This window comes from Delphinapterus leucas, chromosome 14 (genome assembly GCF_059928025.1).
Source record: "Delphinapterus leucas isolate spDelLeu-1000000601 "Yukka" chromosome 14, BTC_Dleu_Yukka2, whole genome shotgun sequence".
Classification (NCBI taxonomy): Eukaryota; Metazoa; Chordata; class Mammalia; order Artiodactyla; family Monodontidae; genus Delphinapterus; species Delphinapterus leucas.
Window position 1 is genome coordinate 59,547,399 of NC_143142.1, and position 15,688 is coordinate 59,563,086.

Below are 15,688 nucleotides of genomic sequence, written 5' to 3' on the forward strand. Positions count from 1 at the left end.
GTGTTCATGCTGGGCGTCCCGTTAGCAACACAACACAGTAACAAGCTGACTCTCTCCTGGAACACAGCGACTTCAGGTAAGAGGTTCTCGAAGTTTTCAAAGCAGAGGGTTTTCTCATGGCAGCTCACACGTGGGCCCTGATAAAGACTTCCTGGGCACTTCGGACTCACCAAATATGTGGTCTTGAGGATGATCATGGGCTCTGGAAACGTAGGTCTCCGCAAGGAATTTGCAGCGGGTTCCCATCACTTGGCACGCACAGAGAGCACCCGAGGGACCGACGAATGGGCTTCGACTTTGCTCAGCAGGCCCACAGGGGCCTGGAGGTACTCAGTGACCTTGGAGGGAAAATGATGAACACTCGTGGGGGCTAGGTGTCCTCACAAGGGTGTTTCCTTTAATAGAAAGCAGAGCAGCGACTTAGAACTCATGGAAGCTGCTGCATGCCTCCCTTTCTGCACGGCTACTCAGGGCCTAAGCTGGATGCCAGTTCTCGCTTTGAGTTTCTCTTTAGCTCTAGAGCGTGTCAGGCGGAACACCACCAGAGCCAAGGAAGCACCTTCTCCAGACACAGCAAACTCGTTTTCTTCCCAGCATTGTTACAGGGTTTACAGGCCTGTCAAGAGCAGGGAAGTGTCAGGTAGCTTCAAGGCAGCATGAGCGCAGCCTTCAAATGGAAAAGCAAGGCTAGTTCCATCAGGGCCCCATTTCCTTGGGCACACGCAGCCGATATCCCTTTGGTTTCCAACAAGACAAAAGAGACACAGGATACACTGTGCTTCCTTCCCTGAATCAATTTGTCGAAGTAGGGTGTCCCGCATCACGCCAACTGCCTCCACCAAGGACTGCCCTCAGTACGCCTGAGGGCTTGTGGCTATGCAGAACCCTGGAGTGCCCCAGGAAGATCAGGGCTTCAATTGCAGTAAGAACGCAAGCCATCTGCCTCCTGGAGGCAGGTGACTTCAGGCAGGAGGTCCTAGATGGAAATGCGAAGCCAAGGGTTGCTCTCAGTGCAGCTGAGACTGGGGCAGTGCAAAAGACTTCGAGGCATGTGGGATGTGCGAGATCGGTGCTCGGGGACGTGAGGGAGTGCTGGGGAAAGTAAGGTGCTCCAAAGGAGTGTGCAGTGCGTTTCCCTACACTCGGCATACACACAGAGTGGCTCCAAAGGGCTTCGGGCCTGGAGGTTGCTTAGCAGACCCAGGGGGGCCTGTGGGTAGTCAGTGTTCCTGCTTGGGAAAGGGTGCCCACTCGAGCTCCCTAGGTGTCCAGAAAACTATGCTGCCACAAAATGTATGCAGAGCAGAGGCCACTACTTCACGAATAATGCTGCATGCCTCTCCTTCCGCAAGGCAAATCAGGGCCCTCCCTTCAGGAACGTGTTCATGCTGGGCGTCCCGTTAGCAACACAACACAGTAACACGCTGACTCTCTCCTGGAGCAGAGCGACTTCAGGTACGAGGTCCTCGACGTTTTCAAAGCAGAGGGTTTTCTCATGGCAGCTCACACGTGGGCCCTGACAAAGACTTCCTGGGCACTTCGGACTCACCAAATATGTGGTCTTGAGGATGATCATGGGCTCTGGAAACGTAGCTCTCCGCAAGGAACTTGCAGAGGGTTCCCATCACTTGGCACGCACAGAGAGCACCCGAGGGACCGACGAATGGGCTTCGACTTTGCTCAGCAGGCCCACAGGGGCCTGGAGGTACTCAGTGACCTTGGAGGGAAAATGATGCACACTTGTGGGGGCGAGGTGTCCTCACAAGGGTGTTTCCTTTAATAGAAAGTAGAGCAACGACTTAGAACTCATGGAAGCTGCTGCATGCCTCCCTTTCTGCTCGGCTACTCACGGCCTAAGCTGGATGCCAGTTTTCGCTTTGAGTTTCTTTTTAGCTCTAGAGCGTGTCAGGCGGAACACCACCAGAGCCAAGGAAGCACCTTCTCCAGACAGAGCAAACTCGTTTTCTTCCCAGAAGCATTGATAGTGTGTTGACAGGCCTGTCAAGAGCAGGGAAGTGTCAGGTAGCTTCAAGGCAGCATGAGCGCAGCCTTCAAATGGGAAAAACAAGGCTAGTTCCATCAGGGCCCCATTTCCTTGGGCACACGCAGCCTATATCCCTGTGGTTTCCAACAAGACAAAAGAGACACAGGATACACTGTGCTTCCTTCCCTGAATCAATTTCTCGAAGTCGGGTGTCCCGCATCACGCGAACTGCCTCCACCAAGGACTGCCCTTAGTACGCCTGAGGGCTTGTGGCTATTCAGAACCCTGGAGTGCCCCAGGAAGATCAGGGTTTCAATTGTAGCAAGAACGCAAGCCAACTGTCTCCTGGAGGCAGGGTAACTTCAGGCAGGAGGTCCTAGATGGAAATGCGAAGCCAAGGGTTGCTCTCAGTGCAGCTGAGACTGGGGCAGTGCAAAAGACTTCGAGGCATGTGGGATGTGCGAGATCGGTGCTCGGGGACGTGAGGGAGTGCTGGGGAAAGTAAGCTGCTCCAAAAGAGTGTGCAGGGCGTTTCCCTACACTCGGCATACACACAGAGTGGCTCCAAAGGGCTTCGGGCCTGATGGTTGCTTAGTAGACCCAGGGGGGCCTGAGGGTAGTCAGTGTTCTTGCTTGGAAAACGGTGCCCACTCGAGCTCCACAGGTTTCCAGAAAACTATGCTGCCCCTAAAGGTATGCAGAGCAGAGGCCACGGCTTCACGAATAATGCTGCACGCCTCTCTTTCGCAAGGCAAATCAGGGCTCTCCCTCCAAGAACGTGTTCATGCTGGGCGTCCCGTTAGCAACACAACACAGTTACACGCTGACTCTCTCCTGGAGCAGAGCGACTTCAGCTACGAGGTCCTCGACGTTTTCAAAGCAGAGGGTTTTCTCATGGCAGCTCACACGTGGGACCTGACAAAGACTTCCTGGGCACTTCGGACTCACCAAATATGTGGTCTTGAGGATGATCATGGGCTCTGGAAACGTAGCTCTCCGCAAGGAACTTGCAGCGGGTTCCCATCACTTGGCACGCACAGAGAGCACCCGAGGGACCGACGAATGGGCTTCGACTTTGCTCAGCAGGCCCACAGGGGCCTGGAGGTACTCAGTGACCTTGGAGGGAAAATGATGCACACTCGTGGGGGCTAGGTGTCCTCACAAGGGTGTTTCCTTTAATAGAAAGCAGAGCAGCGACTTAGAACTCATGGAAGCTGCTGCATGCCTCCCTTTCTGCACGGCTACTCAGGGCCTAAGCTGGATGCCAGTTCTCGCTTTGAGTTTCTCTTCAGCTCTAGAGCGTGTCAGGCAGAACTCCACCACAGCCAAGGAAGCACCTTCTCCAGACAGAGCAAACTCGTTTTCTTCCCAGAAGCATTGTTACAGGGTTTACAGGCCTGTCAAGAGCAGGGAAGTTTCAGGTAATTTCAAGGCAGCATGAGCGCAGCCTTCAAATGGGAAAAGCAAGGCTAGTTCCATCAGGGCCCCATTTCCTTGGGCACACGCAGCCTATATCCCTGTGGTTTCTAACAAGACAAAAGAGACACAGGATACACTGTGCTTCCTTCCCTGAATCAATTTCTCGAAGTCGGGTGTCCCGCATCACGTGAACTGCCTCCACCAAGGACTGCCCTTAGTACGCCTGAAGGCTTGTGGCTCTTCAGAACCCTGGAGTGCCCCAGGAAGATCAGGGCTTCAATTGCAGTAAGAACGCAAGCCAACTGTCTCCTGGAGGCAGGTGACTTCAGGCAGGAGGTCCTAGATGGAAATGCGAAGCCAAGGGTTGCTCTCAGTGCAGCTCAGTCTGGGGCAGGGCAAAACACTTCGAGGGATGTGGGATGTGCCAGATCGGTGCTCGGGGACGTGAGGGAGTGCTGGGGAAAGTAAGCTGCTCCAAAGGAGTGTGCAGTGCGTTTCCCTACACTCGGCATACACACAGAGTGGCTCCAAAGGGCTTCGGGCCTGGAGGTTGCTTAGCAGACCCAGGGGTGCCTGTGGGTAATCAGTGTTCCTGCTTGGAAAACGGTGCCCACTCGAGCTCCCTAGGTGTCCAGAAAACTATGCTGCCCCTAAAGGTATGCAGAGCAGAGGCCACTACTTCACGAATAATGCTGCACGCCTCTCCTTCCCCAAGGCAAATCAGGGCCCTCCCTCCAGGAACGTGTTCATGCTGGGCGTCCCGTTAGCAACACAACACAGTTACAGGCTGACTCTCTCCTGGAGCAGAGCGACTTCAGGTACGAGGTCCTCGACGTTTTCAAAGCAGAGGGTTTTCTCATGGTAGTTCACACGTGGGCCCTGACAAAGACTTCCTGGGCACTTCGGACTCAACAAATATGTGGTCTTGAGGATGATCATGGTCTCTGGAAACGTAGCTCTCTGCAAGGAACTTGCAGCGGGTCCCCATCACTTGGCACGCACAGAGAGCACCCGAGGGACCGACGAATGGGCTTCGACTTTGCTCAGCAGGCCCACAGGGGCCTTTAGGTACTCAGTGACCTTGGAGAGAAAATGGTGTACACTTGTGGGGGCTAGGGGTCGTCACAAGGGTGTTTCCTATAATAGAAAGCAGAGCAGAGACTTAGAACTCATGGAAGCTGCTGCATGCCTCCCTTTCTGCACGGCTACTCAGGGTCTAAGCTGGATGCCAGTTCTCGCTTTGAGTTTCTCTTTAGCTCTAGAGCGTGTCAGGCGGAACACCACCAGAGCCAAGGAAGCACCTTCTCCAGACAGAGCAAACTCGTTTTCTTCCCAGAAGCATTGATAGTGTGTTTACAGGCCTGTCAACAGCAGGGAAGTGTTAGGTAGCTTCAAGGCAGCATGAGCGCAGCCTTCAAATGGGAAAAGCAAGGCTAGTTCCATCAGGGCCCCATTTCCTTGGGCACACGCAGCCTATATCCCTGTGGTTTCCAACAAGACAAAAGAGACACAGGATACACTGTGTTTCCTCTCGTGAATCAATTTCTCGAAGTCGGGTGTCCCGCATCACGCGAACTGCCTCCACCAAGGACTGCCCTTAGTACGACTGAGGGCTTGTGGCTATTCAGAACCCTGGAGTGCCCCAGGAAGATCAGGGCTTCAGTTGCAGCAAGAACGGAAGCCAACTGTCTCCTGGAGGCAGGGTGACTTGAGGCAGGAGGTCCTAGATGGAAATGCGAAGCCAAGGGTTGCTCTCAGTGCAGCTCAGACTGGGACAGTGCAAAAGACTTCAAGGCATGTGGGATGTGCGAGATCGGTGCTCGGGGACGTGAGGGAGTGCTGGGGAAAATAAGCTGCGCCAAAATAGTGTGCAGTGCGTTTCCCTACACTCGGAATACACACAGAGTGGCTCCAAAGGGCTTCGTGCCTGATGGGTGCTTAGCAGACCCAGGGGGGCCTGAAGGTAGTCAGTGTTCCTGCCGGGAAAAGGGTGCGCACGCCCGCCTCCTAGGTGTCCAGAAAACTATGCTGCCCTTAAAGGTATGCAGAGCAGAGGCCACGGCTTCAGGAAAAGTGCTGCACGCCTCTGCTTCCGCACGGTAAATCAGGGCCCTCCCTCCAGGAACGTGTTCATGCTGGGCGTCCCGTTAGCAACACAACACAGTAACAAGCTGACTCTCTCCTGGAACACAGCGACTTCAGGTACGAAGTTCTCGAAGTTTTCAAAGCAGAGGCTTTTCTCATGGCAGCTCACACGTGGGCCCTGATAAAGACTTCCTGGGCACTTCGGACTCACCAAATATGTGGTCTTGAGGATGATCATGGGCTCTGGAAACGTAGCATTCCGCAAGGTACTTGCAGCGGGTTCCCATCACTTGGCACGCACAGAGAGCACCCGAGGGACAGACGAATGGGCTTCGACTTTGCTCAGCAGGCCCACAGAGGCCTGGAGGTACTCATTGACCTTGGAGAGAAAATGATGTACACTCGTGGGGGCTAGGTGTCGTCACAAGGGTGTTTCCTTTAATAGAAAGCAGAGCACCGACTTAGAACTCATGGAAGCTGCTGCATGCCTCCCTTTCTGCACGGCTACTCAGGGCCTAAGCTGGATGCCAGTTCTCGTTTTGAGTTTCTCTTTAGCTCTAGAGCGTGTCAGGCGGAACACCACCAGAGCCAAGGAAGCACCTTCTCCAGACAGAGCAAACTCGTTTTCTTCCCAGAAGCATTGATACTGTGTTTCCAGGCCTGTCAACAGCAGGGAAGTGTTAGGTAGCTTCAAGGCAGCATGAGCGCAGCCTTCAAATGGGAAAAGCAAGGCTAGTTCCATCAGGGCCCCATTTCCTTGGGCACACGCAGCCTATATCCCTGTGGTTTCCAACAAGACAAAAGAGACACAGGTTACACTGTGTTTCCTCTCGTGAATCAATTTCTCGAAGTCGGGTGTCCCGCATCACGCGAACTGCCTCCACCAAGGACTGCCCTTAACACGCCTGAGGGCTTGTGGCTATTCAGAACCCTGGAGTGCCCCAGGAAGATCAGGGCGTCAGTTGCAGCAAGAACGCAAGCCAACTGTCTCCTGGAGGCAGGGTGACTTCAGGCAGGAGGTCCTAGTTGGAAATGCGAAGCCAAGGGTTGCTCTCAGTGCAGCTCAGACTGGGGCTGTGCAAAAGACTTCGAGGCATGTGGGATGTGCGAGATCGGTGCTCGGGGACGTGAGGGAGTGCTGGGGAAAGTTAGCTGTTCCAAAAGAGTGTGCAGTGCGTTTCCCTACACTCGGCATACACACAGAGTGGCCCCAAAGGGCTTCGGGCCTGATGGTTGCTTAGCAGACCCAGGGGGGCCTGAGGGTAGTCAGTGATCCTGCTTGGAAAAGGGTGCCCACTCGAGCTCCCCAGGTGTCCAGAAAACTATGCTGCTCCTAAAGGTATGCAGAGTAGAGGCCACGGCTTCACGAATAATGCTGCACGCCTCTCCTTCCACAAGGCAAATCAGGGCCCTCCCTCCAGGAACGTGTTCATGCTGGGCGTCCCGTTAGCAACACAACACAGTTACAGGCTGACTCTCTCCTGGAGCACCTTTTCCAGACAGAGCAAACTCGTTTTCTTCCCAGAAGCATTGATAGTGTGTTTACAGGCCTGTCAACAGCAGGGAAGTGTCAGGTAGCTTCAAGGCAGCATGAGCGCAGCCTTCAAATGGAAAAGGAAGGCTAGTTCCTTCAGGGCCCCATTTCCTTGGGCACACGCAGCCTATATCCTTGTGGTTTCCAACAAGACAAAAGAGACAAAGGATACATTGTGCTTCCTTCCCTGAATCAATTTGTCGAAGTCGGGTGTCCCGCATCACGCCAACTGCCTCCACCAAGGACTGCCCTTAGTACGCCTGAAGGCTTGTGGCTCTTCAGAACCCTGGAGTGCCCCAGGAAGATCAGGGCTTCAATTGCAGTAAGAACGCAAGACAACTGTCTCCTGGAGGCAGGTGACTTCAGGCAGGAGGTCCTAGAAGGAAATGCGAAGCCAAGGGTTGCTCTCAGTGCAGCTCAGGCTGGGGCAGTGCAAAACACTTCGAGGAATGTGGGATGTGCCAGATAGGTGCTCGGGGACGTGAGGGAGTGCTGGGGAAAGTAAGCTGCGCCAATAGAGTGTGCAGTGCGTTTCCCTACACTCGGCATACACACAGAGCGGCTCCAAAGGGCTTCGGGCCTGATGGGTGCTTAGCAGACCCGGGGGGCCTGATGGTAGTCAGTGTTCCTGCTTGGAAAACGGTGCCCACTCGAGCTCCCTAGGTGTCCAGAAAACTATGCTGCCCCTAAAGGTATGCAGAGCACAGGCCACGGCTTCACGAATACTGCTGCACGCCGCTCCTTCCGCAAGGCAAATCAGGGCCCTCCCTCCAGGAACGTGTTCATGCTGGGCGTCCCGTTAGCAACGCAACACAGTAACACGCTGACTCTCTCCTGGAGCAGAGGGCCTTCACGTACGAGGTCCTCGACGTTTTCAAAGCAGAGGGTTTTCTCATGGCAGCTCACACGTGGGCCCTGACAAAGACTTCCTGGGCACTTCGGAGTCACCAAATATGTGGTCTTGAGGATGATCATGAGCTCTGGAAACATAGCTCTCCGCAAGGAAATTGCAGCGGGTTCCCATCACTTGGCACGCACAGAGAGCACCCGAGGGACCGACGAATGGGCTTCGACTTTGCTCAGCAGGCCCACAGGGGCCTGGAGGTACTCAGTGACCTTGGAGAGAAAATGATGCACACTCGTGGGGGCTAGGTGTCCTCACAAGGGTGTTTCCTTTAATAGAAAGCAGAGCAGCGACTTAGAACTCATGGAAGCTGCTGCATGCCTCCCTTTCTGCACGGCTACTCAGGGCCTAAGCTGGATGCCAGTTCTCGCTTTGAGTTTCTCTTTAGCTCTAGAGCGTGTCAGGTGGAATACCACCACAGCCAAGAAAGCACCTTCTCCAGACAGAGCAAACTCGTTTTCTTCCCAGAAGCATTGTTACAGGGTTTACAGGCCTGTCAACAGCAGGGAAGTGTCAGGTAGCTTCAAGGCAGCATGAGCGCAGCCTTCAAATGGGAAAAGCAAGGCTAGTTCCATCAGGGCCCCGTTTCCTTGGGCACACGCAGCCTATATCCCTGTGGTTTCCAACAAGACAAAAGAGACACAGGATACACTGTGCTTCCTTCCCTGAATCAATTTCTCGAAGTCGGGTGTCCCGCATCACGTGAACTGCCTCCACCAAGGACTGCCCTTAGTACGCCTGAAGGCTTGTGGCTCTTCAGATCCCTGGAGTGCCCCAGGAAGATCACGGCTTCAATTGCAGTAAGAACGCAAGCCAACTGTCTCCTGGAGGCAGGTGACTTCAGGCAGGAGGTCCTAGATGGAAATGCGAAGCCAAGGGTTGCTCTCAGTGCAGCTCAGTCTGGGGCAGGGCAAAACACTTCGAGGGATGTGGGATGTGCCAGATCGGTTCTCGGGGACGTGAGGGAGTGCTGGGGAAAGTAAGCTGCTCCAAAGGAGTGTGCAGTGCGTTTCCCTACACTCGGCATACACACAGAGTGGCTCCAAAGGGCTTCGGGCCTGGAGGTTGCTTAGCAGACCCAGGGGGTCTGTGGGTAGTCAGTGTTCCTGCTTGGAAAACGGTGCCCACTCGAGCTCCCTAGGTGTCCAGAAAACTATGCTGCCCCTAAAGTTATGCAGAGCAGAGGCCACGGCTTCACGAATAATGCTGCACGCCTCTCCTGCCACAAGGCAAATCAGGGCCCTCCCTCCAGGAACGTGTTCATGCTGGGCGTCCCGTTAGCAACACAACACAGTTACACACTGACTCTCTCCTAGAGCAGAGCCACTTCAGGTACGAGGTCCTCGACGTTTTCAAAGCAGAGGGTTTTCTCATGGCAGCTCACACGTGGGCTCTGACAAAGACTTCCTGGGCACTTCGGGCTCACCAAATATGTGGTCTTGAGTGTGATCATCGGCTCTGGAAACGTAGCTCTCCGCAAGGAACTTGCAGCGCGTTCCCATCACTTGGCACGCACAGAGAGCACCCGAGGGACCGACGAATGGGCTTCGACTTTGCTCAGCAGGCCCACAGGGGCCTGGAGGTACTCAGTGACCTTGGAGGGAAAATGATGCACACTCGTGGGGGCTAGGTGTCCTCACAAGGGTGTTTCCTTTAATAGAATGCAGAGCAGCGACTTAGAACTCATGGAAGCTGCTGCATGCCTCTCTTTCTGCACAGCTACTCAGGGCCTGAGCTGGAAGCCAGTTCTCGCTTTGAGTTTCTCTTTAGCTCTAGAGCGTGTCAGGCGGAACACCACCAGAGCCAAAGAAGCACCTTCTCCAGACAGAGCAAACTCGTTTTCTTCCCAGAAGCACTGTAACAGGGTTTACAGGCCTGTCAACAGCACGGAAGTGTCAGGTAGCTTCAAGGCAGCAAGAGCGCAGCCTTCAAATGGGAAAAGCAAGGCTAGTTCCATCAGGGCCCCATTTCCTTGGGCACACGCAGCCTATATCCCTGTGGTTTCCAACAAAACAAGAGAGACACAGGATACACTGTGCTTCCTTCCCTGAATCAATTTCTCGAAGTCGGGTGTCCCGCATCACGCGAACTGCCTCCACCAAGGACTGCCCTTAGTACGCCTGAGGGCTTGTGGCTATTCAGATCCCTGGAGTGCCCCAGGAATATCAGGGTTTCAATTGTAGCAAGAACGCAAGCCAACTGTCTCCTGGAGGCAGGGTGACTTCAGGCAGGAGGTCCTAGATGGAAATGCGAAGCCAAGGGTTGCTCTCAGTGCAGCTCAGTCTGGGGCAGGACAAAACACTTCGAAGGATGTGGGATGTGCGAGATCGGTGCTCGGGGACGTGAGGGAGTGCTGGGGAAAGTAAGCTGCTCCAAAAGAGTGTGCAGTGCGTTTCCCTACACTCGGCATACACACAGAGTGGCCCCAAAGGGCTTCGGGCCTGATGGTTGCTTAGCAGACCCAGGGGGGCCTGAGGGTAGTCAGTGTTCCTGCTTGGAAAAGGGTGCCCACTCGAGCTCCCCAGGTGTCCAGAAAACTATGCTGCCCCTAAAGGTATGCAGAGCAGAGGCCACGGCTTCACGAATAATGCTGCACGCCTCTCCTTCCACAAGGCATATCAGGGCCCTCCCTCCAGGAACGTGTTCATGCTGGGCGTCCCGTTAGCAACACAACACAGTAACACGCTGACTCTCTCCTGGAGCACAGCGACTTCAGGTACGAGGTCCTCGACGTTTTCAAAGCAGAGGGTTTTCTCATGGCAGCTCACACGTGGGCCCTGACAAAGACTTCCTGGGCACTTCGGACTCACCAAATATGTGGTGTTGAGGATGATCATGGGCTCTGGAAATGTAGCTCTCCGCAAGGAACTTGCAGCGGGTTCCCATCACTTGGCACGCACAGAGAGCACCCGAGGGACCGACGAATGGGCTTCGACTTTGCTCAGCAGGCCCACAGGGGCCTGGAGGTACTCAGTGACCTTGGAGGGAAAATGATGCACACTCGTGGGGGCTAGGTGTCCTCACAAGGGTGTTTCCTTTAATAGAAAGCAGAGCAGCGACTTAGAACTCATGGAAGCTGCTGTATGCCTCGCTTTCTGCACAGCTACTCAGGGCCTGAGCTGGATGCCAGTTCTCGCTTTGAGTTTCTCTTTAGCTCTAGAGCGTGTCAGGCGGAATACCACCAGAGCCAAGGAAGCACCTTCTCCAGACAGAGCAAACTCGTTTTCTTCCCAGAAGCATTGATAGTGTGTTGACAGGCCTGTCAAGAGCAGGGAAGTGTCAGGTAGCTTCAAGGCAGCATGAGCGCAGCCTTCAAATGGAAAAGCAAGGCTAGTTCCATCAGGGCCCCATTTCCTTAGGCACACGCAGCCTATATCCCTGTGGTTTCCAACAAGACAAAAGAGACACAGGATACACTGTGCTTCCTTCCCTGAATCAATTTGTCGAAGTCGGGTGTCCCGCATCACGCCAACTGCCTCCACCAAGGACTGCCCTTAGTACGCCTGAAGGCTTGTGGCTCTTCAGAACCCTGGAGTGCCCCAGGAATGTCAGGGCTTCAATTGCAGTAAGAACGCAAGCCAACTGCCTCCTGGAGGCAGGTGACTTCAGGCAGGAGGTCCTAGATGGAAATGCGAAGCCAAGGGTTGCTCTCAGTGCAGCTCATTCTGGGGCAGGACAAAACACTTCGAGGGATGTGGGATGTGCCAGATCGGTGCTCGGGGACGTGAGGGAGTGCTGGGGAAATTAAGCTGCTCCAAAAGAGTGTGCAGTGCGTTTCCCTACACTCGGCATACACACAGAATGGCTCCAAAGGGCTTCGGGCCTGGAGGTTGCTTAGCAGACCCAGGGGGGCCTGAGGGTAGTCAGTGTTCCTGCTTGGAAAACGGTGCCCACTCGAGATCCCTAGGTGTCCAGAAAACTATGCTGCCCCTAAAGGTATGCAGAGCAGAGGCCACGGCTTCACGAATACTGCTGCACGCCTCTACTTCCGCAAGGCATATCAAGGCCCTCCCTCCAGGAACGTGTTCACGCTGGGCGTCCCTTTAGCAACACAAAACAGTAACACGCTGACTCTCTCCTGGAGCACAGCGACTTCAGGTACGAGGTCCTCGACGTTTTCAAAGCAGAGGGTTTTCTCATGGCAGCTCACACGTGGGCCCTGACAAAGACTTCCTGGGCACTTCGGACTCACCAAATATGTGGTGTTGAGGATGATCATGGGCTCTGGAAACGTAGCTCTCCGCAAAGAACTTGCAGCGGGTTCCCATCACTTGGCACGCACAGAGAGCACCCGAGGGACCGACGAATGGGCTTCGACTTTGCTCAGCAGGCCCACAGGGGCCTGGAGGTACTCAGTGACCTTGGAGGGAAAATGATGCACACTCGTGGGGGCTAGGTGTCCTCACAAGGGTGTTTCCTTTAATAGAAAGCAGAGCAGCGACTTAGAACTCATGGAAGCTGCTGTATGCCTCGCTTTCTGCACAGCTACTCAGGGCCTGAGCTGGATGCCAGTTCTCACTTTGAGTTTCTCTTTAGCTCTAGAGCGTGTCAGGCGGAACACCACCAGAGCCAAGGAAGCACCTTCTCCAGACAGAGCAAACTCGTTTTCTTCCCAGAAGCATTGATAGTGTGTTGACAGGTCTGTCAAGAGCAGGGAAGTGTCAGGTAGCTTCAAGGCAGCATGAGCGCAGCCTCCAAATGGGAAAAGCAAGGCTAGTTCCATCAGGGCCCCATTTCCTTGGCCACAGGCAGCCTATATCCCTGTGGTTTCCAACAGGACAAAAGAGACACAGGATACACTGTGCTTCCTTCCCTGAATCAATTTCTCGAAGTCGGGTGTCCCGCATCACGTGAACTGCCTCCACCAAGGACAGCCCTTAGTACGCCTGAAGGCTTGTGGCTCTTCAGAACCCTGGAGTGCCCCAGGAAGATCAGGGCTTCAATTGCAGTAAGAACGCAAGCCAACTGTCTCCTGGAGGCAGGTGACTTCAGGCAGGAAGTCCTAGAGGGAAATGCGAAGCCAAGGGTTGTTCTCAATGTAGCTCAGTCTGGGGCAGTGCAAAACACTTCGAGGGATATGGGATGTGCCAGATCGGTGCTCGGGGACGTGAGGGAGTGCTGGGGAAATTAAGCTGCTCCCAAGGAGTGTGCAGTGCGTTTCCCTACACTCGGCATACACACAGAGTGGCTCCAAAGGGCTTCGGGCCTGGAGGTTGCTTAGCAGACCCAGGGGGGCCTGTGGGTAGTCAGTGTTCCTGCTTGGAAAAGGGTGCCCACTCTAGCTCCCTAGGTGTCCAGAAATCTATGCTGCCCCTAAAGTTATGCAGAGCAGAGGCCACGGCTTCACGAATAATGGTGCACGCCTCTCCTTCCGCAAGGCATATCAGGGCCCTCCCTCCAGGAACGTGTTCATGCTGGGCGTCCCGTTAGCAACACAACACAGTAACACGCTGACTCTCTCCTGGAGCAGAGCGACTTCAGGTACGAGGTCCTCGACGTTTTCAAAGCAGAGGGTTTTCTCATGGCAGCTCACACGTGGGCCCTGACAAAGACTTCCTGGGCACTTCGGACTCACCAAATATGTGGTGTTGAGGATGATCATGGGCTCTGGAAACGTAGCTCTCCGCAAGGAACTTGCAGCGGGTTCCCATCACTTGGCACGCACAGAGAGCACCCGAGGGACCGACGAATGGGCTTCGACTTTGCTCAGCAGGCCCACAGGGGCCTGGAGGTACTCAGTGACCTTGGAGGGAAAATGATGCACACTCGTGGGGGCTAGGTGTCCTCACAAGGGTGTTTCCTTTAATAGAAAGCAGAGCAGCGACTTAGAACTCATGGAAGCTGCTGTATGCCTCGCTTTCTGCACAGCTACTCAGGGCCTGAGCTGGATGCCAGTTCTCGCTTTGAGTTTCTCTTTAGCTCTAGAGCGTGTCAGGCGGAACACCACCAGAGCCAAGGAAGCACCTTCTCCAGACAGAGCAAACTCGTTTTCTTCCCAGAAGCATTGATAGTGTGTTGACAGGCCTGTCAAGAGCAGGGAAGTGTCAGGTAGCTTCAAGGCAGCATGAGCGCAGCCTTCAAATGGAAAAGCAAGGCTAGTTCCATCAGGGCCCCATTTCCTTAGGCACACGCAGCCTATATCCCTGTGGTTTCCAACAAGACAAAAGAGACACAGGATACACTGTGCTTCCTTCCCTGAATCAATTTGTCGAAGTCGGGTGTCCCGCATCACGCCAACTGCCTCCACCAAGGACTGCCCTTAGTACGCCTGAAGGCTTGTGGCTCTTCAGAACCCTGGAGTGCCCCAGGAATGTCAGGGCTTCAATTGCAGTAAGAACGCAAGCCAACTGCCTCCTGGAGGCAGGTGTCTTCAGGCAGGAGGTCCTAGATGGAAATGCGAAGCCAAGGGTTGCTCTCAGTGCAGCTCATTCTGGGGCAGGACAAAACACTTCGAGGGATGTGGGATGTGCCAGATCGGTGCTCGGGGACGTGAGGGAGTGCTGGGGAAATTAAGCTGCTCCAAAGGAGTGTGCAGTGCGTTTCCCTACACTCGGCATACACACAGAATGGCTCCAAAGGGCTTCGGGCCTGGAGGTTGCTTAGCAGACCCAGGGGGGCCTGTGGGTAGTCAGTGTTCCTGCTTGGAAAACGGTGCCCACTCGAGATCCCTAGGTGTCCAGAAAACTATGCTGCCCCTAAAGGTATGCAGAGCAGAGGCCACGGCTTCACGAATACTGCTGCACGCCTCTACTTCCGCAAGGCATATCAAGGCCCTCCCTCCAGGAACGTGTTCACGCTGGGCGTCCCTTTAGCAACACAAAACAGTTACACGCTGACTCTCTCCTGGAGCACAGCGACTTCAGGTACGAGGTCCTCGACGTTTTCAAAGCAGAGGGTTTTCTCATGGCAGCTCACACGTGGGCCCTGACAAAGACTTCCTGGGCACTTCGGACTCACCAAATATGTGGTGTTGAGGATGATCATGGGCTCTGGAAACGTAGCTCTCCGCAAAGAACTTGCAGCGGGTTCCCATCACTTGGCACGCACAGAGAGCACCCGAGGGACCGACGAATGGGCTTCGACTTTGCTCAGCAGGCCCACAGGGGCCTGGAGGTACTCAGTGACCTTGGAGGGAAAATGATGCACACTCGTGGGGGCTAGGTGTCCTCACAAGGGTGTTTCCTTTAATAGAAAGCAGAGCAGCGACTTAGAACTCATGGAAGCTGCTGTATGCCTCGCTTTCTGCACAGCTACTCAGGGCCTGAGCTGGATGCCAGTTCTCATTTTGAGTTTCTCTTTAGCTCTAGAGCGTGTCAGGCGGAACACCACCAGAGCCAAGGAAGCACCTTCTCCAGACAGAGCAAACTCGTTTTCTTCCCAGAAGCATTGATAGTGTGTTGACAGGTCTGTCAAGAGCAGGGAAGTGTCAGGTAGCTTCAAGGCAGCATGAGCGCAGCCTCCAAATGGGAAAAGCAAGGCTAGTTCCATCAGGGCCCCATTTCCTTGGCCACAGGCAGCCTATATCCCTGTGGTTTCCAACAGGACAAAAGAGACACAGGATACACTGTGCTTCCTTCCCTGAATCAATTTCTCGAAGTCGGGTGTCCCGCATCACGTGAACTGCCTCCACCAAGGACTGCCCTTAGTACGCCTGAAGGCTTGTGGCTCTTCAGAACCCTGGAGTGCCCCAGGAAGATCAGGGCTTCAATTGCAGTAAGAACGCAAGCCAACTGTCTCCTGGAGGCAGGTGACTTCAGGCAGG